The sequence below is a fragment of the Struthio camelus genome, chromosome 2 (genome assembly GCF_040807025.1).
Source record: "Struthio camelus isolate bStrCam1 chromosome 2, bStrCam1.hap1, whole genome shotgun sequence".
NCBI lineage: Eukaryota > Metazoa > Chordata > Aves > Struthioniformes > Struthionidae > Struthio > Struthio camelus.
Window position 1 is genome coordinate 39303070 of NC_090943.1, and position 27149 is coordinate 39330218.

Here is a 27149-nt window from a genome sequence, read left to right on the forward strand (position 1 = left end):
ATGCTGTTGATAAAGTGTGTCAACAGACTGGACATAGGTATAATAGTGCTCTGTGTCTCCCAAGTAGACGCTCTTGCGCCAAGAATTAGAATATGGGTTAGTGCAATGCAACGACACAGTGGTTACTCATTTTCATTTTTACACGTTTGTTTTACATAGTGTCGGTGATCTGGATAAGAGCAATTAGTCTGTTTCTCACCGAAGTGCTGCGTGTGCCCCTTTACCTCCTCCAGTAACCCTACTGCTTATGAGATCTGCGAGCCTGCTGTTCAAATCCACATTCCTGTACAGTCCCACTTTCTTGGTAAGAAATAGTCTCTGCTGGGTTTATTGGCATTTCTCACAGTATCTGAGTTCAAAGAAAATGATTACAAGTTAAGACAGAGCTCTGTTCTTTAAAGCGCCACAGTATATAGATCTGTTGAGTGATATATAACATAGAACAACTTCCAACTGAGGAAAGCTTAACACAGCCCCGGCTCGCTTGCTGATAGCTGCTCGGCTCCTAGAATTACTGCTTACAAACCATAAAGGCCCCAGCTCGAGTTTCACGGCGGGGGCAATGTGTGTTGTGCACACCGCAAGTACAGCCACAGGGTGGGTAACCCGCCAGCTCCCTAACCTCAGCCAAAAAATCTGGCCACTGCCTGACAGGCAGAGTACGTGTATTCACTGCCTGTCAGGGGCAGCAAAACGACTTCAAGTCAAAAAAGAATCGCGTGAAACCACTGAGTTCAGTTTGGGGAGTATTCCTGTGCCAAATTGATGGGCTTGGTATCTGATAAAACTGCCCTTCATATTTTTTGGCAAGGAAATAGCCCGTAAATACAAACAGATCATTTCCCTCCTTGCAGAAAAGCAGGCACCTCAGAGGGAGGAAGCACAGTACATGTTTATCAGAGTCATAAATTCTACACGAGATTTTAGAACAGGCGCGGAGGGGCAAATTTCATGATCGAGCCAAGAGATTTGAGGAAGGGCAGGTTAACTAAGAGAGAAAAACACATGCAATGTATCCCGCAAACCACAGAATACACCTCAGTCGGGAACTGTTTGCACAACTGAGAGTAGAGGAATGGTGCCAGGACAGGACACACAAATCCCTGATTACCTACCAGATCCTTCAGCAGAGAACAGGCACAGCAGTCCCCGCGTTTCCGTTCAGCATCCAGCCGGAGAGCTGTCATCTCCCTGACGCCGCTAGCGGGTTCCCAAGGCTCTTATGTTCGGTTTGGCACTGGAAAAAGGGCATCTGAGGGGGGTGTGTGAAAACGGGTGATGGCACGACGCTCACACCAGTGCATAAATTGTGCTTGGTGTCACTGTAATTCATAAGTAAATAGTGCACAGTTCATTGTTACTCTAAATAAAGCAAATGTAATCTTGATTAGAGCTTTAACAAGGTGGAATAGATTACAAAATCTGAAAAGGTTACTATTTCTTTAAGTTTAAATTTTCACTTTTTCTTCCAATTTTTCGCCAGCTTAACTCCCCACCTCTGTTTGACTTCTGCGATCATCAAGCATACATTAGCACATTACTGCTTCATCAGAAACCATAACTTCAGGTGATCCCACCACATACACATCTTTTATTTTGCTGGGCCCTCCTCCTTTCTTCATGTTTAAAAGTGTCTTTCTTTTTGCGGGTTGCTAAATCAAGTCTGAAGGATACAAGAAGGAAAATTATTAGAGTATTAATGATAGAAGATGTACAAAGCTTTCAAAACAAGAAGGCCCTGAAAATAGATATAAACGTGGAGTTCCTGTGTTCACTTCTCTCTGTACAGCAACCGTTGGGAGTTCTTCAGCAAAAACCCTTGAAGGTTTACATCTCTTGCATTGGAAGGATCCTGGTTGTTGTTAGGAAGTTGTGATGGCAGAGAAAAAGAGAATCAGGCCCTAAATCTCTGCAATGGAAAAAACTTCTTCAACCACTCCCAGAGCTGCAGTTATACCATGCCTTCCTATACTGCTGTCCTGAGTATGCTTGGCAGGTGCCTGAGAAATTTATCCCATATTTTGGCAATTCAAAGAACTCTAGAAGATTTGTGAGGTGTGACTTTCTTCTACTAAAGCCTTGATTATTCCCTGATATGACACATTTATGCACATAGCTACTATTTTTTTCTATATTATAATCTCTACCAGTGTGCACAGCAGAGAATGCAGACTTACTGACCTGTAAGTCCCACGATCACTTTTTTGATATCGCATTTGCTACATTATATTCATCTCGCATTAAGGCATATTTGATCAGTAAGTTACCCATACGACAATTAATAAAGCAATTTCATCCTTAAGCTCATTTAGAACTCTTCTGTGAATATTGTCTGACCCTGGCAATGTCTTACTGTTCAGTTTATTGAGTTGTCCTCTAGCTGGTATTGTTACTACTACAATTTAAAATGCTTAGATTCATCCCCTTTAAAGAATAGCTCTATTGTCCTTGCTGACCTCCTCTTAATCAGCACAAATGCAGAGGATTCATTTAGATTATCAGTGATGGTTTTATCTTTCTTAACTATGCCTTTTATGTTTTGCTAATGTACTCAGCATGCCGGGTCTCTGACAGACATCTTGTTTCCAATGGGTTTGTTATTATTAGTTTGTATTGCTTTAGCATAAAATCTGTATCCAGATTTGGATTTTCCCAGATTTTAGAGGTTCAGATTCGGACTATAATAAAATTTGGATCTGAAGCATGGCCTTGAGCCTAATATGACTTACAAATGCGGCCGTGCCTGGCAATGTGACTCAGTGAAATGGCATGGGAGGGTTCCAGGTAGTACTCATTTTCAGCTCATTTATTTTGCATGAGACTACTCACAAGAAAAAACGCATCGTTGATGCTCTGCAAATGAAACTCAGGCGCTGGGCTATTTTCTTGTTAGGCATAAACACCACCATGGTTGCACAAAAAATACAGAGTACAATGCAGTCTGGAAGTTCTTTACTACTGAAGGTCACGTAGGAGAAGAAAAGGACCCAACTGTGAAATAGAAAACCTGTGGGCATTTTTTGCCAGCGCACTTCTCTGTTGCAGGTCTGCTGGCCACTAGGCATTCGCTTGTCTACGGCACGTGCTGGCACGTTTGCTCTGTCGCGTTTTGAGGCACAGCCAGCTGCTCCAACCAGTTCCCGCACTGACTACCAACCACGTAGCCTTAGGGACCGTAGTGCCCTCGTTAATTAAACTTTCCTGAGAGACATGTATATTACCACTAAGCTGTGGTGACACAGCTTTGAGTCATCTTGTAGGTTTACACCTACTGGGATTATACCACTTAGTATATTCTGCAGAGAGATTCCTTCTTTTTTTTTTTTTTTGCTTTTGTATTTGCAGAAAAACTAGCCATTCTTTTGGTGGAAAAGATTTATGTGCAAAGAGGTAAACTCTGAAAAATTCCATTGTACTCTTCAGTGATTATCTTTTTGATAATGTGTTGACAGCAGAAAGTTTTATCTTCTAGGAGAAACAGAGCATACAAGCAATTCTTTGAAGCAAAAAATTTGAAGCAGAAGAGTGCATGGATTTTTTGGGGGAGGAGAGTATAAGAGGAGTGTCAAAAATCACATGCACCTGAGTGCATGCCACTATTTGCATTGCCAATGACATGCAACTGTTAAAAGACATAATACTCCAATAGTTTCTTTCTTTTCTTTTAATCTTCATTCCCCTGTTCTCCCTGTTGCTCATCCAATGCTTTGCCAGGAAGATAAGAAAGAATTCAGATTGTATTTCTAACATGAATGCAGTTGCAAAGGATGCATAACACATTCACAAAGCAAAACCATCTCCTTGGCCCTCCCTGGTTAGATGACCATTCTGCTGGAGAGGGCTAATCTGTACACAGTGAAAAGCCAAAAGCAGTGCTAGGCATCCTAAACTTCCCCCCTACCATGTGTATCAAATATACTGAGAAAATGTAAGGGTAGGGAGGAGTTCAGTCTCTCTGCTCCACTTCTCAGTGAGCAAACAGTTTCAGCTGCTGTCAGCTACCGTTACTGTGTATGTTAGGTAGGTCCTACAAGGTGACAGTATCCCTTTTTTTTCCAGGTATTCCAGGAATTATCATGTCTCTTTGAACTGACTGTGCTGGTGAAATGTACCTTTGGGGCAATCATAAGGCCCACAGAGGAAATTCATAACAAAACTAATTTGGCAGTCCCTCCATGCTTGTAATAATCCTTCCAGGTGGCACTAGTAGGGGGAGACCTGAGATTACCTTGCTCTGCAGGCCAGGCTGGCCCTCTAATTTAATCCAGGAACAGGAGAAAATAAAATGCAGCAAGACCATGCTGGCTTCACTAGTTTTTGGGCCCTGAATTAGTGGAGCTCAGCTAGGCCCCTGGACTGGGAAGCAGTGCAAAATCGTAAAGGATACTAAGTCATAAAGTACGGCACTAACTAACCCAAATTAAAGACAGTTAAAGGCTGTCGGAGAACTTTAAATCCTCCCTGTGTATTGAGTCCCCTGTCTTTACTCTCAGAATAGATGGGTATTATAATGCCTAACATTTAGGACTCTTTCCACCCCATCTGCAGTGCCTGAGTATGCCCAATAGAGCCAACAAGAACAGACAACACCCTGCTGATCCCTTTTGCTCAAGAGTCTAGCAGTTATGGCTTTCCTCTGAGATATGAGAGACCTGGGATCAAATCATTCTTCTGCCTCATGGGACATGTACTCACATCCTCTCTGAAAAGCCCTATTGCCCCAGGCTATGAAGGACATTCAATCACTTCTGCTGAAGCTGTTCTACTATGCATAGGATAGTTAAATATTCATGGCAAGAAAGACTGAGGAAGGAAAGAGAAAGAATGGTCTATGGTCAGGGCCATCAAAAGTATTAGTATCCCTTGTGCTACCTGCAATGTCACCGTTCCCTCCTCTTCCTGAGGTCCTTTTCTGGCCCCTGATATTTAATGATAACTCCAGCTGGGATTTCCAAGGGAACAGCAGAGTGGAGTGAGATGCGCAGGATGTGGTGCAGACAGGTACAAAGTGGGGAAGCAGGGGGCAAGAAAGACTCTTCAGGTGCTCCAAGCACTTCATTTTTGCGGGGTGCAGCTCTGATAAAACTGCCTCCCTACCCAACGTGCTCTGCCAGTGACCACAGCACTTACTCGTAAGAAAGAGACCCAAGTTCCACATTTCACTTTAATGAATGTTTAATTCAAACACAAAGTAAATCAACCTCAACAGGAGAAAGAAAGCATTTCCCACCCCAGAGCCCCATAAGAGCTGACGGACAGGACATACTCTTGTATGATAGGTATTCGGATCCCCTTAGGCTTGAGGCTGAGCAGGCACCTAATGTAACAGTAGCACCTAAGACCTCTTGCAGAATAAGCTGCAATTCCCTGCTAGCTGAAAAACAAATCCCTTTATAGTAATTATACATGTGTTTACTGCTTCCAGAGGGAAAATAAATAAAGCAATTAATGTAATTTACAAATCAAAGTGACTAGATCACATTAGGAATGAGTCACTTGCCAAACAGTATTTTCTGAGGTGATCTATTTCTTAAGAGTGTGGAAATGACAGAAATAAAGAAGTAAATAATGAATCCTCTTTTGCTTTCTTTTACTTAAAAAAGAGATGAAATATTATTTAATGTAATTAGAATAAAAAAAAAATCTCCAAATAAGACCATAGTTTCTACCCAGGAAGACTTTGCCTCTAGAGATTTTAAAGTCCCTAAAAATACACTATATAGCATATCCAAGCTACATCGGCTGTGGCACGTGCAGCTATAACAGCTATTACAAATAATACATGTATAGAATCTCATAAGGTAATCCTGTGTCAAGGGAAATACTCTCTTTGACTTCAGTGGGAACCAGAGAAGCCCTTAAGGAGTAGAAGAGTATACCATAACAGAAACAAAGCCCAGTTTAGATGTGAATCACAATGCTGCCATTGAGTTTATGCTCAGTTTAACCTATTAAACAATGTAAGATGAGCAAAAATTACTAATTTCCATACTGCTGATTTTGCAGACTTCAAAAACCCTGAGTATGAAATAAATATCTTGCTCTTAATAAATGTCTAATTTCAGTATGGATAATATATTTAAATACAGGAAGATATAAATGATACTTTTTTTTGCATTGCTGGTTACCTTTCTGTACTGATTCAAATAAACACAAATGTTAAAAATTACAAGGAACTGTCTAAAAAATTTTGTCTGTTCTTAAAAAGAAATACATTGGGAAGACTATGCTATTATGCAAAGTTCTGGAGATTAAGTAGACAGTATCAATATAATCAATATTGTATTTTCTGAATGACTGTCCTGGCTGTATAGCTTTGTCTGTATCATAAAAATGCAGCAATAAAATTGCACAGAGGGAAAGACTGGAATTCACTATACAGAAATCTAAGTAGTATTCCTCTACTACTTCATTAGATGGATTACCTGTGTCAATATACCATGTTCATTCCTAAAGAAAGCATTCTGAAACGACAAGATTATTCTAAAGTACTCTTAGTACTCGAGAAGTGTGTCGTTGCTGGATTGTGCTTTTTTTTTTTTAATAAAATGAGCAATTTTTAGAACCAATGTTTTGGGAATTTAAAAGATAAATTATTCATGTTATGAGACAGGATATGTAAGAACTTATTTATCTGACATATCAGGGAGTGGTAGGGAAATTGGTGATTAGGAAATTGTTTGCTTTTCTGCTGGCTAATTTTCCAGTGTTATACATTTTTATGAAAGGATCTTATGCTCAGTAGCTAAGGCTGTGGTCACCTTCCATACAGCTGCTCACCTTTGTGAAGTCTTTTCATCTCTCTTTTTCTACTGAACCTAGTCTATGACGCTTTTCACTATTGTATCTTTAAGCCACAAAAATGAACAAATAATAGAATACACAAAAGCTTCTAATATTTTCCAATTCCTTCTATCAACCATATTTTGTCTGTTTTCTCCCTTTTATTTCCCTTTCTTCCGATTTTCCTTTTCTGTATCTGATTTTTTCTTGCCATGACTACAGAGAATCGAGAGAGAGATAAAGATGTGTTTTGTATCTGCAGACACATAAACTCTATGTAAGGCTGTCTCTCTCACCCGCAATCATCTCATCCTGGAATCCTTCATTTGCAACATTCCCTGTCAAGGTAGAGATCTAAAATGGGTAAAGAGGATCTAAGGAAGTATTTTTATAAACTGTTCAAAATATCAGGAATATAACTATTTTTAGAAGCCTGTAAAATGTATGAAACCATAGTATGATGTTCTTCTGAAGCTCTCTTACTTAAAAATGGAGCTGCAGCATTTGCACAAGTTTCCATATAGCTTTGTTCTGAACTTCCACTTTCCAATGGTGATATATTCCTTTCTTCCTAGCTCCTACAACATGAGATCTCCCTCCCTTAAGGTTTACTCTCTTTGGCTCCACCTTGCTAGAAAAATGAGTCATGTCTAACAACAGGAGCTGGCAATGGGTGCAGTGGCCTCTGTGCTGTTGCCTCTGCGCGTGGCACAAAGAGAGAGATTCAAACTTCATGGGTACACAAAATCCATCCACGTGACCCTGAAAACCACCAGCTTGTTTTGTGTAGGTCAAAAAGCTATTGGGGAAGCTGTGACTTTCAGAGCTTTGAAAGCATTTAACTTCTTTCTGAGGTCAGGGCATACCAATCCCCTGAGCTGGGGATGTGATGTGGCCCTGGATATGAGCTTCTGCAGTTCCTTGTCATTATGTAGGAACCAAACTCATGATTAATATCTCATCCTGCATGACTTGTTATTTCTGAAAAAGTTAATGTGCAAAGAGTTAAGATAAAAATCACAACTGATAGGCAGCCAAGTGAAAAAATACGTAGTACACTTCTAGGATCTGGGGTTTGAGTCACATTGAAAATGAGAGAGAAGAAGAGAGAGACGAATAGAGAGAGGGAGGGAGGAAAGCATCTTTTTAAGCCTACAGGAATAGCTTTCACAGTTTCCACTCTCAATGTGACTTCGCTGTCTTCTTTGCAACAAAAATATTGGATTATGACATATGCCGACATATGCACATAATATACATCACGCATGGGGCCACCTATACCCAATTCAGTTATCTGAATCAGTACTGTAATCCATTTGGGTAAGGACCTAATTATTTGCGAAATAGCTGTTGATTTTATTTCTGATACAGCTCCAGGATTATTGCTCCCTATTTATATAAAAATAATAAGATAAATTAGATTTTAAGATGTAGCATGACTCATTATGATTTTCCATCGCAAATCTCATGGAACACATGTTAAATTCCTGTATTCTTATTAGGAGAGGTTGAAATGCTCAATTTACAAAAATTTGTTTTGTGGTTTTAAAGCAACATATCTACATGAAATCTGGAATCAGCTTTCAGAATAGGTTGGTAAACTTTTAATTAAACAGATGACAAAGAATCTGTAAAAGTGTCTCTGGAGAAAAGCTCAATAAGACTGTAAACTGCATATGTTCTTTTATTAGTAGTGACTAATTTTTTTGGAATGGCCGAGGATCAGATTTGCTGCAATTAAACTCATAATAGATATAACCTCATTAAACAAATTTGTATACAAAGAACATGCTGCTTTAGCTGTTGCTTCCTTAAAGTTCATTTTGTTTTCCATCTGCTTTTTATCTGATCAGCAAGCAGAATACAGAATAGCATACAGAGTAGCTGTATGAAAGGCATGTAGCAAAAGTTCCTCCATCCCATTGAAAAGATTCAGTAATTAGGGCCAAATGCTAAGGACTCACTTAAAAGGTTTTTGACATTTTACATTGTTGCTCTAAAAATCACCAGTTTCCAATCCTTACTTCTCTTATCCACTCTTCTCTCCTAAGTTACTTCTCTGAACGGTCAAAAGCTCCAAGTTATTTCAGCTTGATCACAATATAAAATCAAAGTTATCTCTATGTGACTGTGGTCTCCACTAGGCCCACAAAATCACTTATATCCCCCATTCTTAAAAAAATGTTTCCAGATATGTTTGAATGCTCCCTTTTAAACATAGCCGGTCCTGTTTAGTAAGAGAAAAATAAGACCAAACAAGTTTTGTTGGCATCATGTGTCAAGAAACTCAGACACGGTCTCATATGTTTCCTACCGTAGCGACCCCATTAATCCCACCTTAATGGCCATGGCCATATTGGCGCTTCTCTTGTCAGGATTAACAAGTATTTCTGTGTGCCATTTAAAGCCTATTCTTGCCATGACCTACTGGATACAGAGATGGGAGATCTGGCTGTTCACTTAAGCGTGAGACCGTTCACCACTGTTACCTTGCCCGGGGTGTCAGCCTTTGATCTGTCTTCCAGCCAAATTCAGCTCCCACTGAAGTCAAAAAGAGGACTCCTCTGCCACTGAGCACTCACAGGGGCAGATGAGCGAAAATGTGGCACCTTTCCACTGCTGTCAGACCAAGCAGCTCACCAGCATCCTTTCTCTGTTTCTTTCGTTTTCTTCTAGGCATAGCCCAATGCTTTACATTGATGCAATTTTCAAACTTAACAGTTTGAATACTTTCACTAAGCCATTATGGAAGATCATGGTCAAGAGCATCAAGGCTGTTCTCATCTTGTTGCTAGCACACGTGCTGATGAGCCCAGGGTCAGGCACACAACTGCTTGCTGGTCGTCCCAAGTTTCAGAAAGGACAGGGATTGCTCTCCTGGGCTGATGCATGGAGATAGGCAGATGCCGGTTTTAGCCTCCACTAATACCAGTGTCATAAGCCACTTGAAGAATGAAATGAAACAGATGAAAATATCTACCAGAAGAAAGATACTCCATAAGATGAAATCCAGCATGTTCCACAGCCTGAAATGACCGCACTTTCGACTTGGCATTGATCTCTTACACAGAGTGGTTAACCCTAAAGAGTAAGAAAGAGAGCGTCTAAATGTCAGAGCATTACTAGATATGCTAATTCTTTATATTGTTTTAATCTAACCCAATATACATATTTAGACTTTATATACAGAGCTGCTTTATTTACTGGATACTTAAAAATGCATTCATGCTATCAGCCATTTATTTTTATTCCAGCTGAAGCAGATCAGATTTTAAAGAGGAAACTTTTGTCCACTAACAGAAGATAGACTTCTATAGGGTAACAAACCCTAATGCTTCCTGCCACTGCAATTGCCATAGAAACAGAAATGTGGCTTATACTGCTCTCCCTTGTCTGTAATGAAATATTACCACTTGAGGGGATTTAGAGATTCTTCTGCAAAGGCCTTGATCCTGCAGGGTGCTGAACATCCCTGGTGAGGTGCTGGAACCTTGATCCCTAGGGTATTTAGATATATCATGTCCATTAGTTTTCAGAACCAATGGGAGCCTGGATGTGAAAAGACTTCTGAGAATGTGAGCCCTGTGTGTATTTTAATTCTTGCTGAAAGGGCTAAGGGTTTAGGACTTAACTCATTTCCCATTGTTAGTGTCTGGGACTTTTGCTCTTTAAATGGTAATAAGTCTGGGCCCTTCATAAGGCTACTTGGTATTTATTTGAGGTTAGACTGGGTCACAGAAGGCAGCCACTAATGCAACACAGACAGATGTCAACCCAGCCCTAAGCATGTTGGCTTAACCTGCCCAGTTCTTATTATTTTCCTATCCTTAATTCAATCCTAGCCAGTGAGGTGGCTAAGGAAGTATACACTCCTTACTTAACGCTGAAGGTACCAGAGACTACCAAGAGCAAGTAGCCAGATGGCTGTCTACAACTTAAATAAAATTTGGTATTTTTTTAGATCCACAAAGGGAATTTATTTATTACAGAGAAAGCAGACTGGGGCAATAATAATCAAAGTAATATTTACCCCTTAATAACTGCCTATTTTTATACTGGTGCTAGAGGTTAATAGCATTGTTATTTACTCCTCTGCCAAAAAGTACTGAAGGATGTGAAATGTAGCAGTCAATAAAGCTGAGCCGTCAGATAAATAACATTCATATCACTCTCTGACAAATTCTTTTGCTACGCAGAGATATAAATAACACTAAGAAAGCAGTTCCTACATTACAAGTTTACTGATGTGTAAAATGTAATTTTAAAAAGAGCCCAAAGCACCAGGACCGTGACTTGCTGTGACATGACATATAGAAAGAGATATATGGCATAACTAACACCTGTAAGGAGAAGAAACTGGGAGAGTGAGACATCTTTGTAAAGATGAGTTGCAGCACTAAAGCACAAAGAAAGGATGGAAAGAGAGCAACTCCCATTTGGAGAAGCGACGATAGCTTTATTCACTGAACAAAGCTTTGCAATAATAATGGTAACATTTCTAATTTCCCAGTCCTCAGTGGGATGGTCTGGTCAGGGAACAGACTCTCTCTTTCCATAGCAAAATTGCACTTATGTTCAGAAAAGAGTGGGTGTTGCGAGCTTTGATAGGAAAAGGGAGATTTACCTCCGAGCGTTTTCTTCCCTGGAAGCACACAGAACGGACCAGACTGCATCTCGCCAGAGGTGAACAGCAGCGAAAAGGGATGCAACAGTGGTCTTGTTGCCAATTAATTGTCTGACCTTAGAATAACACTGCCTATTAGGCCACTCAAAAGTAAAAAAAAAAAAAAAAAAAAAGAGTTGTTTATACACATGCATTGGGTTTTTGAGTGACCCCAGAATGAACAGAGATATAGATAGTAGATAAACAGACAGAGAAAAGTGTCTTCTAAACTAACCAGTTACAAAATACAGGCATTAGAAAAAATGGAGGTGGAAAATGGCAGAGTGCATGAAGTGAATGTGAGGGGGTCAGCTGGGCAAGAAATAAATGCAGGAATGGTCTTCTGTTGCCTAAATGCTTCATGCATATCTTTGTCCTTTTGCAGTGCATGTGATGGAGAACGAAAGAATAGATTTATCCAGGGCAAATGGACAGCCTCTTTTAATTGTTCTGCCTCCACTTTCCGTACTGCTGGGTCTTTCGTAAGACAAAGAAGTTTCCTGATGCTTTGAATTCAAAACTCTGCCAGCTGGGTGAGCTACTTCCATGGAGAACATTGAAAATCAATGCAATCTTGAGCTTCATCTAACACAGATCATTAACTTTGTGTTTATACCATGACGACAGATAGGCACTGCAGCCCTGCTGGCTCGCGTTGCCTGCACACCCCTTAGTGTCCTGGCTCTGGGCTGGGGAGACCCCAGGCTGGGCTGAAAACAGGATCCAAGCTGGACCCATTTCTGCCCTGATGACTGAGAGCCAAGAGCAATAGCATGTAGAGCCAGAGAGCTGCTGGAGGCCAGCTCTGTGGCCATGCTCTAAGGGCTGAACAACAGGACCCTTTGGATCATTGGTTCCAATAGGTTCGTCTGAGCACCTGTAAAAGAGTTAGGTCCCCACACAGACTGTGAGTGGAGTATTTACAGGAGCTCTTGTCCTGCAGACTGCTGCATGCTTGGCTTTGTGCTGTTACGCGTGGTTAAAGAGTTTCCTCATCATGCCCTTTTGACAGCCATGTTCCTTATCAAAATATAAAAATCATAAAGCTTTCAATTTCATGAAAATGTGCTTTGGGAAAACGTCAGTCTTTTCTTAAGTCTGGTACAATAAACAAGCTTCTCTGCTATGACCCACCAAAGATCCCTTCCCTGCTTGGTGGCCTGCCTTTTCCAGGGGAGAGAAGAGAAAGAAGAACAGAGAGAAAAAGGAAAGGTGAGCTACTGACCTTACAGCTGAGATCAGCTATGGCTCAGGTGGATGGGTATTTCGGAATAGTCCTTTTTTTAAATGAGAGATCTCAAAAGATATTTTGGGGTTATTGTCCATGATACCAATATTTTGAAACTTCTTGGAAATACTCTGTTAATATTTTAAGGTCTATGATTATGGAACAGTTGTACATGTCTCGTCTTGTTGAATTCCAAACGATCATCCTGAGAGCATTAACAAACACACTGAGAAATAACAATAGGAATGCAATTTCTAAAATATCAGAAGCGCCTTTGTCGTACTAAGAGTATTTGTGGCACAAACTGGAGGAGACTGAGTGCTTAAACCATAGCAGTATGATGACAAAAACAAGCAAGTATACTGGCCGTTTGAACTAAATACGTAAGTAATATATTTCAGTCAGATCTTGACATTGTGGAATTGTTTAAATGTGAGTGGAAAGATGTCCCTCAGATTTTTTTCCCTATTAATGACAAAAGCATTATTGTAATCCAAACAACTTTATACTTTGCCTTCTTCCAAAAAATAAAGAAATTTCTCAAATTACTATTAATTAAGGATATGTGGGAAAGTAGTTCTGCAGCAGAGGAGTGGGACCTCTCTAATTTCTTTTAAAATATGTTTCAGATATGGTAGCTGCCATAATCAAAAGGATAAATTTTGCAAACATTATGAATATATCCATTTGGGAAGCCAAAACAAATATCATGTAGACCTAGCTTTTGTCATAGATAAATAGTTCTTTTTGTAGCAAGCCCTGGAGTATTTAGAGCAACCCAGTAAAGTCCAATGAAGTGTCAACTCAAGCCAGCAGCATTATTATTTATTGTCAGTTAGGACCTTCATCGTTTACAGACATCACGGGAATATTACTGGTGATTGATACTGATGGCAATGATGATTACTCTTGCAATAAGCTTAATTAAAATAATAAAGTACTGTTGCACAGAACTTGGTTGTTGCCCAGGCAGGATAATGTATAAGTAGTACGAGGAAGTCATCAGCTTAGAGAGTGCTCATATTTCAAGAGTGACATAGCTAGGGAAGCAAAGAGGCATTGTGTGTCATTTCACCACTATTCCTGCCTCATCTCCTGTATGCATGCATATACAAATAATTGCTGGAGTAGACACTGCAGCAATTGCCTCTTAGATATTAATCCTGACTATCTACTGTAATGAAGTGTATACTGGTCGCAGTGGTGGTACTGCTATTTTTATGAGATGCTGCATGTCTCTGAGAGATGGTTTTTGTCATTTTTCTTCAGGGAGCCTTTCTCTGATAGTTTGGTTCTGACAATGTAAGTGATCTTCATCTGCCGCAAGGAGTGACCCATGCAACCAAAACTTATATGGGACCTGGAGGGAGGAGAGTCTTTTGTGACCTCTCATTCTAGGTAGCCTATGCCAGAAAAAAAAAGTCCTAAGGTATAACATCACGTCATTATTCTTGCACAGTCAACTTTAGCTATCAGCTGTGCATTTAGAAGCTCAGAATAGATGTAGACTCTCAATCATCCAAGCTGGCTCAGCCAGTCTCAGAAACGTGTCTCCAGCAGCACAGGGAGCAGCTATTGAGATTACGGGCAGCTCCAATCTCAGAATAGACAGATGTGCATTTATAAAGGAGAATATTCTCCCCAAATTCTAGGCTTTTTGGATTGGGTTAATTAAAATAGTAAGCCATATAAACTTTTCAGGGGCAGTTTGAATATTAACTTTTTTTATAACTAGACTTGTACTTCTGGTTGGTGTGGCTTCGCCATTTAAGGTGAAGTAGGGATCACTTAAAAATCATACAGAAAATCAAATGTCTGTCTCGCTAGATAAGACAGGGGTGCTAATTTAGGAGGAAAGTGCACAAAAGCCTAGGAAAAAGCCTTTTGCCAGCTGGTAAAATGCAACTGTGCAATCAAATTAGGTACTAATTCTAGAGTGGCCACCCTGCTCTGCCATTGAGACGATCTAATTTTCGATATTCTGTCACTTGTCCTACCCTGTTTCTAGGTCAAAGATTGATGATTTTTACAGTCATTTTGTCTTGAAGCTTGCACCTTGTCCCCCTTCCTCTCTATATTTATTGAAACATGCCAAGTATTTGTTTTCCTTCCCTGCTTCTTTCCACTTACTTTATTTCACTGAGCACTTCCCCTTGTGCTCGCATGCAAGTTTTGAATATAACCTTCTTCTTGAATGAGAAAATACTGTAAAGCTAAGCAGTATTTTGTATAAATTACACTCTCTGCAAGCAAGAAGGAAATGAGACAGATGATGTCCAGATGAAGGAGAAAGGGCATGGCTCAGGCACTTCTGTGACTAGTGCAGACCTGAAAAGATTGCTCAGGCACAGTGGAGAACGCACCCGGCACCAGCACAGTTCCAGTTGCCACAGTAGCACAGTTCTAGTACCACCACTGTCCTGTCAGCTTATACCAGTAGATGATCTTGCCCAAAGAGTTGTGTTTTTGTTTTGTTTTGTTTTCACTAGCTAACCCTTGATTCTGTCTCAGGAGGACGGGAACTACAAAAGAGACATGCAATCAGCTGAACAGTGATGGTTGTAAAACTGGTTTCATATAAGATGGTATCAGGGTTCAAATTTTCTTGTACATACAAAGAAAGTATATTTGCCTTTCCAAAGAAATGTTTTGCATATTAAACAAGACACAAAGTGCCTATTGCAAAACGGGAAACTGCCTGAAGCCCCTCTTATGGTCATTACAAGCAATCACAGCAATCAGGATCTTGTTAAAGGAGGAAGAAATGATTTAACTAACACAAACTAAGTGTTCAGCTAAGTATCCTATTCCTTGTAGAGAGCAGGATGACATTTTCAGAAGGTACATTTGACCCAGTGTTTTAATACAATAAAGCTCTGTGGCTTTTTGTCTTGCTAACCCATAAAGAGGCTGAGGAAAAGGTTGCCCCATTTAGGCAGTTTGACAGACTTACAGGAAAAATACAGTTAGAAATAGTTTCAGAGGAACTGTGTCAGAAGTGGCACAGTGGACAGAGACCAGAAGGGAAAGGGGGGTGGGTGTGCGTGTGAGTGTTTGTGGGCTTTTTCAGGGGTGAGTGCGGGAAGCTCGCGTGTTAGCGATACTGTTGTCCTAACCATATCTGAGCTGAGAGAAGTCTCATAAAGAAGAAGTAGTCAGAGCAGGGGCACAAGAGAATTTAAGCTGAGCAAGCAAAATAAGTTGAACTGGTGAAAGTAAAGACAATCTGTTGAGCTAACCAGGACTTAAGGGTTTGAGCTGATACAGGGAACGAATAGGGAAAAAAATTCAAATTAGTATAAAACAGTTCAGTACTCAAGACTAGAAATTTAGGGACTACATAAAGCGAGATATATTTACTCACGAAACATGTAGGTGCTCAATTTTAAGTAAATGTGCTTAAGCACTTTACTGAATAGGGAGGAAAATATGCAACACTTAAATGCTTTCCTACGCAGGACAGTGGTGCACATTGTACAAATTAAGGCTTCAAACAGTTTCCACAGAAAATGTAGTCCTTCTGTCAAAAAATCGAAACACAGAAAGGCTGTAAAGTTTCCTTTCAGACCCCGAATGTGTCTATCCAGTAAGTATCTTGCATCTGAATTGCTCTCTTTCAGTGCTGAATCACCAGTTTTGCTTGTAATGTAATGAAGACAAGGAATCCCAAAATGCACCGTTATACCTCAGAGACATCCTGGTATAAAATAGAATATGTGGGCCAACTAGGAAGTCAAGAAAGAAAAATTAAAGCACTTCAGTTAGGACTCCCAGAAGGCACTACAGCAGTTCTTCTGTTTAATTCTTTTTTGAAATACAAGATTTCATTTCTGCTGAACTTTTTTCCACTGTGAAAAGGAAGACTTCTCAGTGGAAAACTTTGATAACAGATACTTCTTCCTGTTTTTGTCAAATTTTTGAAGGGAAAAAAATAACAGCAGTGCTTTCATGTCCTACTCCCAGATGCAAAATGTACACATCTCATGCAAGCAGACCATTAAAAAATGTATCTTACTGTTAAAAATTATCTAACTGTTATATCTCAAAACATATTTGTAAATGAAGTTAGGAATGTATGTGAGTATTTCCAGTGGAGCTCAGTGGAGATTGATTCTCTGCTGAAAGAAATATTAATCATTTTATACTGAACGTAAAAGTTATGAAGCATGTCTGATAAGGATGGAGGAAGTGGTTAAATAATGATAAGGATAGGTCGCGTATTATAATCCTGATAATATGATGAACTAGAAACAGTCAAACAACATGTATTTTAACTGAGTCATTTGCAAGGTCATATAGGTAAGAAGAAATTAGGTAGAGAGAATGTATACTGTTAACGCTGAGAAAAAGCTGATTTTGGAAAGAACTGAGAGGTCACAGCAGACAGACAATTAAATACGATTTCTCAGTGTAAAACTGGCCAAAAGGATGATGTGATGCTTGGATATATAACTGGGGCTAAGAAGGTGATATTGTCTATATATACAGCATCAGTTAATGTACTAGTAGAATGTCGTGTCTCTTTTTTAGTGTCCTTTGTCTAATAAGGATATCAAAACACTGGGGAGTGTTCAGAAAAGATCTACAAGAATAATTTGAGGCCTGGAAAGCTTGCCATATGAAAGAAATTCCATATATTTAGCTTGTGAAGGTGAAAGTTAAGAGCTAACTTAATTTTAGTTTATAATCACTCACAGAAAGAAAGGAGTTCTAAGTAACTATAATGCTTCTCAATTAACAAATACAAAACAGGATCCTGGTAACAGAAGCCAAAAGCAGAAGACTGAAACTAGAAACATGCAGATTTTAAGTGCCTGCTAAAATTTGTGCTCTAGCAGATGAAGATCTACAGTCCATGCAAGCAATTCGTTCGGATGATGGTAACTGTTCCTTCTCGTCTTAACCATTTATCAACATATCAAAATAGGACCATTGTATACGGGGTACATCATGGAACAGACTACCCTGGCATGTAATTTAAGGAAACCGATCTTATCAAGTACAGAAACTGAAGAGGGGTAGAAAGCATTTTCCTATATACATCATTATATGAAGGGGGATGGAGAATAATCATCACTCTTTCTAAGGGCGAATAGCAAAGCAGCACTGTGGCAGAGAAGACAAAATGATTTAGGACCTTGAGATAGGGTCCTATCCAAAGGAAGAGAACAACCCATACGCTGATATTAATTCCAAGAGATAAATACAAAGTAATGCACGCTGGTAAGATTAGTTTAAACTGCCCAAACATATCATCTGGTTCTGATCTCACTATAGCCACTTCGCAATCACTAGTCAAGACCACCTGAAAAAGCACACACGAAAAAAAGGTTAGATTAGATAAAAAACAGAGTAGAGACCGGGGCTATTATAATGCCATTATATAAATCATATGAGGATACTTTTGGTTCTCCTATCTCAAAGATGACATGATAGAAGTCTGAGTGCTTAGAAATAGCGAAGGAAGATAAAAAGTACGGAAACGCTTCTTATTTTGTGAGGATGTGCATTAAGGAGAAGACAAATTTAACAGCTCATGCAACATATAGCATCATGTCTAGTATAAAGATGATGGGACACTGTGCTTTTGGTTACCTTCTATCTTAATTAAAAAATGAAAGATAGTCAATAAAATTAAATTCAATAAAATTAATTTTTTTTTAAAACACTGCCTAATCTGTGTGACACTGACCCTCATTTTAGCCATGTATTTTACAGGACTAAGAAAGGACAGCCATATACACGTTGCCAAAAAGAATGGCCAGCATCACCTTAAATTGCATTTTTAAAATATTTTTCTTAAGCATGCATGTAAACCCTCATGCCTGAGGACAAAAGCCAGCTGCTAGATGACAGAGGGCTAACAAGCAGCTTCCCTTCGGAGCAGTTGCTTCGCAAGGCCCCAGTTCAGTAGTTCTTCACTTTTTAGGAAAACATGTTGAGTGGAAATTTTCAAAGGGCTAGAGGACAATTAAGTGTGTAACTTCCATTCAAAGCTGGGGGAGGAAGAGAGGTGAAAGCCAGACTTCCACTTGGCTGCTGAAAACCTTCCCATGCCTGAAGTTAAGCATGTGCTTAAATGCCTTGGACTTTCATGGCAGAGACAGGACCCGGGATTAGACGACTCATGGAGTGGATCAAGTATGGGGAGACCTATGTTGCTGTACAATAAATCTGAAGTCTCTTTTCCTGTTGTTAATCTCTTTCCTGTCTGTTAGCCTCAAGGCACAGTGAAGAGTTAATTGATTTTCATCCAGGAAAAGAGGACTTCATTGAAAAGTGCAGTCATGGAATTTTTTATTTTATTTTAAGCACCAGGCACACCTGCCAGGCCTCCAATTATTCCTCAGGAGGAGAAAGTCTACTGTTTTTCCTGTGAGGAAACCCTCTGATCCAAGCACTTGTCAGAGGTTTGTACTTCATCTATGGCCTGCGTTAATCTGTCTTCCCTCTTAAAACCCAGCTGTTGGTGGAGGTTTTGGGGGTGCCTCTCCTTTTGTATACGTGTTTAGTGGTTAGAGCACTTAACCAGATAGAAAGAGAGAGAAAGCCAGGGCCAGTTTCCTCCTCAGCTGGGGTGGGGGGCTAAAAGCCCAGAAAAGTGTTCCCTCCAGCCTTTCTGGCTGCCTGGAGAGGAGAGAGATGAGATTTTTGAAACCCCTTGGGTTAGGGTGGCCATCTAACCTGCTCCTATCCTTCCCGGGGGTAGTCCACTGCAGAAAAGGGGTGATTTCTCCCCACAGTGTATTTTAAATGAAAGCATTCTGTGTGGAGTCTGACCTTCCTGCTGAGCATTTGGAGTCTGCAAATGCCCATTAGATCGAGCCTCCTTAGGTGATTTAGGGAGTGGAGTTGATTTCACCACCATGTCAGGCCTGAGCAAACCTCAGAGTCATGATACCTTTCCATGAGGTAGCAGGTGCTCCAATTATTCACAAGCACTGTAAGGAACCAGCAACTGGAGGGAGCAGTTTTGCACCCAGCACCTGGACGGCTGCTGAAGCTGCACTGTGGAACAACTTCATGGGGACAACCGGAGCATTTCAGGTGAAGCTAAGCTGAAGCTCTCCCCTGGGAAAGTACAGAGAGTGCTCCGGTCACCAGTGGATGTTCCTTGCCCAGGACCAGTGCAAAAAGCTCCTCAGTTTGTCTCCAGCCCAAATGTGCATAATGTGGACATTGGGTCCTCAGCACCTTAAGGTACCTCTGTCCTTTTTTCTGGTTATGGCCAGTCATGCTTTGAGCCACTACTACAGTACTCGGCCAGAATAGGTTTTATAGTATTGCATGGGAAAATAAGACCTGCTTTGCTGAGGTTTGAAATAAAAAAAACTTTTCAAAAATATTCATGCTGAAGTCAAAATTGGACAGGAGGCTATTAGCTCTTTATTTTTTTTTTAAACACCAGCACGAGTTCTGTTGTGTGTCTTGAACTCACTAATGGATTTTAACTTTATTACTATCCAGTTTTATTGGAACTAATCAGAAGACTGTAGGAATGAAAGGACTCCCACATTACTGAAACAGTTAATTTTTTTTAAAGCCAGGCTACTGAAGTGCAAGTTAAAAGAGGGGGAGCAGATCAAACCCATGTGCAGGCCATTTAAGAGCTCGGTCTCATTTTTGAAATATAGATTATCCAGGATAACATGAATTCAGCATTTTTATGTAATGTTGCTTCACTGATTGATCACTTAGGCCAAGTGGACTTGGCTGTAGATAGATACCTAAAAATAAGTTTTAAAACTTTACCACCTTTTAATATTTTATAACCTATCAAAAGAATCAGTCAGAGACTCTGCATTTTCTCAAGTCTTGATATCCCAGCAGCAGATCTTTAGCAGAAATGAGTTTTTTCATACAACTAAATGGGAGTTGCCGCAAAAGCACACAGTGAGTCATGACTCCAAAGAAATTCTTGGATGAACAGTTGTAAAGGTGAAACGAATGGCTAGCACCTGCCAAAACCTGCATGTAGAGTGCTGATGTCATCAGCAGTGCTATCACTTTGCAGGCAAAGCTTCCGCTCGGGTCTTGACAGGTAAGGGTAGGAGGCTATGACCTTCAAATAATCTATTTTAAGATGCATTTTCTGTGTGGTCCTTTTAAGTCCCAATGAAGCCCAGGCAGGACCCAGCCTTTTACTCATCAGGCCCCTATTTATGTTTATTTATAAGTTTTTCCATGGAGGTCATCCTGGTACTATGTGAGTGCATTATGTATATTAATGGCCTTGTCTTCAAGCTATGCTAGAGTGATGAAGGTGTGACTCCTCCTTTTAGCAACAGGGAATGGATGCAAAGAGGGGTGAGAGGATGGACCAAGGTCACGCAAACCTGAGGCAGAATCTCCTGCACCCCAGCCTCAGCCTTCATTAACTGCTCTCAGTTTTGCAAAGTTACAGTGATTCGCTTCAGCGGGAGCTGAAGGCTTTCACAATGTTTCTCAGGGTCAGGTCTAAAACGTTTATTACGTATCAGTAATGAGATAGATATACATGCACACAAACACACATGCATGCACATACACTACCTCCAGAATCAAAGCTTCATGAGCAGCATCACAGACACCCCTTGAGCTCGACTGAACACTTTCAGTGCACGCAGAGACGTTGTCATCTAACAGAAAGAAAGTGGACTCTACCATAGGATCAGCAAGGGAAAATGGGCAATTTATTTAATTTTGCTACAGCTTACTGTGGAAACGACATTCTGACACTACAGTCATTCTCACAGAGCCTTTTCAAAGAACATATTCAGATTACATGCAGTTGTTCAGATTTTGCTATCCTTCATGAAACAACGGACTTTTCAAACCTCGTTTTCCTAAAATACAATAACTTATCCTAAGAAGTTATCCACCCAAGCATGGGGACTACCCAGTTAGCATCACACTGATGTTTAATGTAGCTAAGCAGCAGCAGTAGCAACAACAAAAAACCGCAATCTTGCCAGTTTGCCAAGGCCACTTGGCACTGTTCAGGATAAAACTGCATATGGAGCTAGTTAACCTGTATGATAGTAAAATACTAGCAATCTTTGTTATGCTGACATTTAATAACCAGTCAAGAAAGATGAGAAACACAAAGGTAATTGTAATTTGTACTGAAGTTTACTGAAAAAGAAAAACATATTACTCTCATCTCTTAAAAGATGAACATGTAACATCAGAACTGATAGTCCAGTTTAACTGGCAATGGATTTAAGATTTCAGGACACACAGCAGCTGAAATTGAAAGTAATGTGAATGAAGGGGATGTGTTTAGCCTCAGGAAGCATGGAATTAAACTGTCTGCTGGTAGGAGGTGAGGGGAAAAAAAGCTAGAAATGCAGCAGCCCCTTATTTCAGCAACAGCAACCCACAGGAAGGTGGGAGGGGGGAAGGAAAGAGGGGGATGAAACCACAGCAAGTTTTCCTCTCAGTGTACCTAGCAGGAGATTAACAAAGAATATGCTTAATTATTGCTTCCTGCCCACCTGCCTAGTTCCTTCAAGAACCAGAACTCGCTCAAACAACATTCACTCCCTTGGCAAATGTACTCATAATGGAAGTGGTTACAAATTAACCAAGTCAGTTCCCTTTTTTTTTTACCTAAAAGGAATTACAATTATTTTCCTCTACCTTTTTTTCAGATCTGTTGGTGAACTTCCAGCTTTCAAGGCCCAAAATGTAGATGTCATGCCGGGATAAACAAAAGCATAGCTTTTGTTCAACTCAGTGATATTGCATCCATTTACACCAGTCTGTCATCTATCTGTCCTGGATGATCAAATTCACTGCCCTGTTCACTGTCCTCAATAATTCTGTGCTATCCTAGCTGGTGCTAGATTTATTTTGTTAATAATTCATGTGTTGTCTTCAACTTATGAGTCTCTGTGCTACACAAATGATCCGGAGTAATTAAACTACCTTTAAAGCACCTTGAGTACTGTTGGCAGGAACAACTGCAAGTATTTCAAAGAATATTTAATACCATACTCTGCCAGCATGCATGCTGGGAAACAAGCTCACATCCCAGAGCCTACCCTGGGCCAATCACAAGAGAATGGTTTAATTGGTTAATCATATAAATTACAGTCACTTAATCATTTTAATCACCATCAGCCAATTAGCTCAGAGTTATGGGCTCTGAGGTAACAGTTATGCAAATGTTTGTTCCACTGCAAGCTATTAACAGCCGTATTTTCTATATCAAGCTGACAATGACTGATGTGAAGAGGGAAGTGAAGGAGAGTGAGCATTTGTTTAGTTTAAACTTCTTTCCCTCTGCTTAAAATGAAGCAAATTATGGGAAGTAGCTTTAAAATACAGTTGTTTTTTCACCATTGCAATTACCCTTCACAGATTATGCTGGTGTGGGCATGCTGAGGAGCTCTCCTAGCTATCTTTGCAGCATGCTGCTGTCATTGCCCCACTGCCCTAATACTTCTATTGCTGTTAATGAACTGTTTCACTAGTAGGATAGAAAGAAATGTTAGCATTCAATTACTGGAAATCTACAATAATGAGTGAAGGCTAGTTAGTTACAGTTCACTAACACTGATAATTCTGTGAAACAGAGCAGGTGAAACCTTCACTGGGTAACTTTGGGTCTCACCTGCTCTGTTTCTGTTGAAATCACCCCTCAGTCATGCCAGGTCTCATCTGCATTACTCTAGTGGCACCATGCTGGCTTAAGTGAAGATATTTACAATGAGGATCAGAATTTAGCCTAAAGTCGTTCTCCTGGGTTAAAAAATACGGATGAGATTTTTCAATATACTGGCCCATTTGCATTGATTGGGTAAAACGGAGCAGCACAGCAAGAAACTAAGCCATAGGAAATACAAATCAGCAGAAGCATCTCTGGCACAGTAGGACCCACAGGTGCTTTGGAGCTGGCATGTACAAAGCATCTATGTGGCCAGATAACTGTCGGTGTTAGTGCTGCTCAGGAAACACTCTTCTTCTACTCCATTGCCAACTCAATCTCCCTTGGTACGCATGCAGAGGCTTCAAAGCTTCATTTATAATAAAGCTGGTATGAGAAAAAAAGGTGAGAAGGGGGAGGTTTGTTAAGATTTATTTTTGGTTTGGAATATATCTATCAAACAAAGTATGCCCAGATATCTAGCAGATAAGGAAGATGCAACTGGCATGACTCTCTGGAGTGTTCAGAAGTCTCAGCTCATTTTTTCACTAAACGATTGACACATCTGAGAGGGACACTTAGAATTGCAAAGCCCCAGGCAAATATAGAAAATGCAGTTGTTTTGTTTGGTGTGAGAAGCCACAAATCACTCATTCTCAAAAAGGCCTCAATACCAACAAGCGTCTAAACTAAAAGGTACAGGGAAACGTTTCCACAGAATTCACTACCTTCATAGTATTTGGTTTAACTTTTTTTCTGCTTTAAAATATTTGTGGTTTCAAAGTTCCATGATAGAGGTGATAAAAGCAGTGACTATATGCATAGTCACAAGAGATATGCATTATGGCTTAGATTAAATGTGTGTTATAAGGACATCAGTAGAAAGGATTATAGACAGTTATGAGCCATGGTTATTTGAAACCAATTAACCTGTTGGACTCTATAATACTCAGTTAACAAATTATTACAACAGCAATCAACCATTTATTAGTCCTTTATCAGTTACTCATAAATAGAACCTCAATGTAAAGCATGATCATTTTGGCTATTTAAATTAGCAGTAAGCTGGGAGAGATAATGGTGAGTATTGAGTTAAGGTGACTTATTTCAGGACTGAGGGGCTGATCTTGTCAGGTACAGAGAAGAAAAATCAAAACCCTTTCTATATACTAACCTACACAGAAACAAACTGGCAGCTGAAAAGGGTGTTCACAAAGTGTTTCTTCTTTAGCACAGCAGAAGAGGAAAGAAATATGTTTTTGAGCCTCAGCTCTGTCTCAGTCATGCTGGGAATAAATGGACTCTGCAGGTATTCTAGATACCTTAACTAACCAAGCTCTACAAATAGCTTGCCACCTCTGAATCGCAAAAATACTCAGCCAAGCTGGGGAAAAATGGCTGCTACGGCTGCAGATGGGTCTGTACATGCAAAGCAACTCTGATGCCAACCAGTAAAGTCTATAGTAAAGGCAGCCAAGCTGACTGGCAACCATCCAGAGGGCAATCCCATTCATAATAGGTCTGAGAGCTAGGAAAATATTTGCATACAAATTTTATGGAGGAAATTGAAACTAAGATTAAAGCCTTCATCTTATAAAAAGGCTAGACCGAGCAGCGCTCCGTGCCGACGGAGACCGAATCTCTCAGGGGCACTCCATGCAAGCACAGTGCCGTGCCCACACACATGGCACGGCCCTGCGCGCCTTGTGAACCAGTGCCAAAGCTCTGGGAAACCCAGACCCGTGGCTAGCTCGAGGCCCAATCCTGATTAAGAGAGCCTAGCTGGGAATGACATGTCCCCTTCTTGTAAAGGAAAGAAACACCTCATTTCACAGTTGCCCCACACAGTGCCCAAGTGTTATCGCATCTTTTGATGATATTGTTTAGGAAAAATCCTGGTAAATACTTAATAATACTTTTACATTTCTGTCTTGAAGAAAGGCCTTACCTTTCTGTAGCACCACAGGGCACATCATTATCTTTCTAGCTGTATTGACAGGCTCCTCTGGTCTTTGCTGTGCCCTCAGCAGAGGTACTTATGCCTGGTAAGCACTGCTTCCTCTGTCAAGGACATTCCTTGGCTTCACAGACATGCTCTGCCTGAAATAAATTAATAATAGAGCAAACCTATCAATATTTATTAAAATTACTCAGGCAGAATGTAAAATAAAGGCTTCATCCATCAGCAGTGTCTGGTGAGACTGCTGCAATGACCCCAAGAGCAGGGCCCCCAAACTTTCATCCCCTGTAAACTGTGTCATCTCCTGTCAGAAGTGAGGGTGGAAGCTGCTTTTCTGCTCCTGTGAGGAAGACAGAGCCAGTTAAAGAGCTTGAATGAGAGGAGATCTTGCTGCAGAGCACAGAGAAAGCTGTCTGGGCTCTAACTGGCCTTTCATTAGATATTTCCTGGTGCTGAAAAGGAAGCTTGTCCTCTGAGCCATTCATTCACTCTGGCCGAAACCTTCCAAAAATCTTTCCAAGGCCATGGCCCACATGCCAAAGGATGTCTGTAAGATCGTGGCTGTATAAAGCCACTTACTTTAGTAACTGAGTGGTCATATTATAGCCTGTTGCTTTTCAGATTTGAACAATAAATATAGCTCTGTGTGTGTGTGTGTGTGTGTGTGTGTGTGTGTGTACTCCTTAAAAGCCTTTAGGAGAGGACAAACTTTATTATTTTCTTGCTAGTTTATCAAACGGCCGCCAATTGTCATATTTTATGGCTGCAACTGAAAAACCATTTTTGTGAATGTTTAGAAAATTGCTTTAATGACAGATTTTCTTCATTTCGTTACCACTTCTATTGTTTTCCTTGTCCTTCATTCACTTTGACTAAGTAGTGTGTAAGGAATGCCAGATCAGGCTTCCTGAAAATTAGGCTCAATTAAGCCAGGTGGCCTTTGATTGTTAACGATTGACTAGAAAGCAAAAGACAGATTTACAGCAAATTAGTCAACAACTGAACATTTTTTCTTGGTAAAAGAGATCTCCTTTCTGCCTGCTGTTATTTTAGGTATTCCATTAAGATGCCGTTATTTATGTTACAATGTCTAGATAGAACGGCTTTTTTATTCTATTGACAAATCTGTCACTTTGAAAAGAACATAATACCACTGCTAGTTTTACTGATTAGTGATAGGGCTGACTATATTAAATACAGTAATGATCTTAATATATTGCTGTTTAGGTACAGGATGGTGCTTGTTTTCTGCTTGTAGAGAGGTCATACTGTACCACAGTATTTTTTTTTTCATTAATGTGTGGCGAGAGGAGAGGTACATCAGTGCATAACCCCAGAGCAGGAGCACCCTCCACGGAGAAAGAGTGCTGCACAAATGGTTTTCTCTCTGATATTTCCAGCCTTACAAAGAACACGATGAATCTTTGACCTGACTTAAGCAACAGTCTGCCTAAGGAGTGGCTTGCATCAGGAACTCAATCAGTATTTGTTTGAGGCATTTTATTCCAGACAGGCAAGCTTTTGGTGGTTGTGAGTACCAACAGACACGGGTAGATGGCTAGAGTTAAATCCTACAAAGGGCTGTGGCAGCAAAGTGTGGCACCAAGGGAAGGTCAGGCACCTCAAGGAGGAGCATCTGAGCAGGGGCTTTTTGAAGCTCAGTTTTGGCTTGAGATAGCTGAATCCCATCTGAATGCAAGTCTGGATGCTGCTATATCCACTTGCTGTGATATCAATTACAGCTCAGGAGCAAGGTACTTCTGAGAAAAATCCTAGCCACTTCTGGTTTCAGCAGCTTACGTAATTCTGAAACTCTGGCTCCATAATATTAGCTGCACGAAGAAGCAGCTCACAGCCCATCACCAAAGAGCAGGAAGCAGAAATG

General features: G+C 40.3%; 1 long non-coding RNA gene across 1 annotated transcript in view; it reads right to left on the reverse strand.

Moving 5' to 3' along the window:
* The window catches only part of LOC104145088 (uncharacterized), a 60234-nt gene that overhangs the window by 15070 nt on the left and 18015 nt on the right, over window positions 1-27149 (reverse strand). The window contains exons 5-6 of the long non-coding RNA XR_694239.2: window positions 25253-25404; window positions 1116-9864 (exon numbers count right to left, since the gene is read on the reverse strand). This is a non-coding gene — a long non-coding RNA (uncharacterized lncRNA). The remainder of the gene's footprint in view (window positions 1-1115; window positions 9865-25252; window positions 25405-27149) is intronic.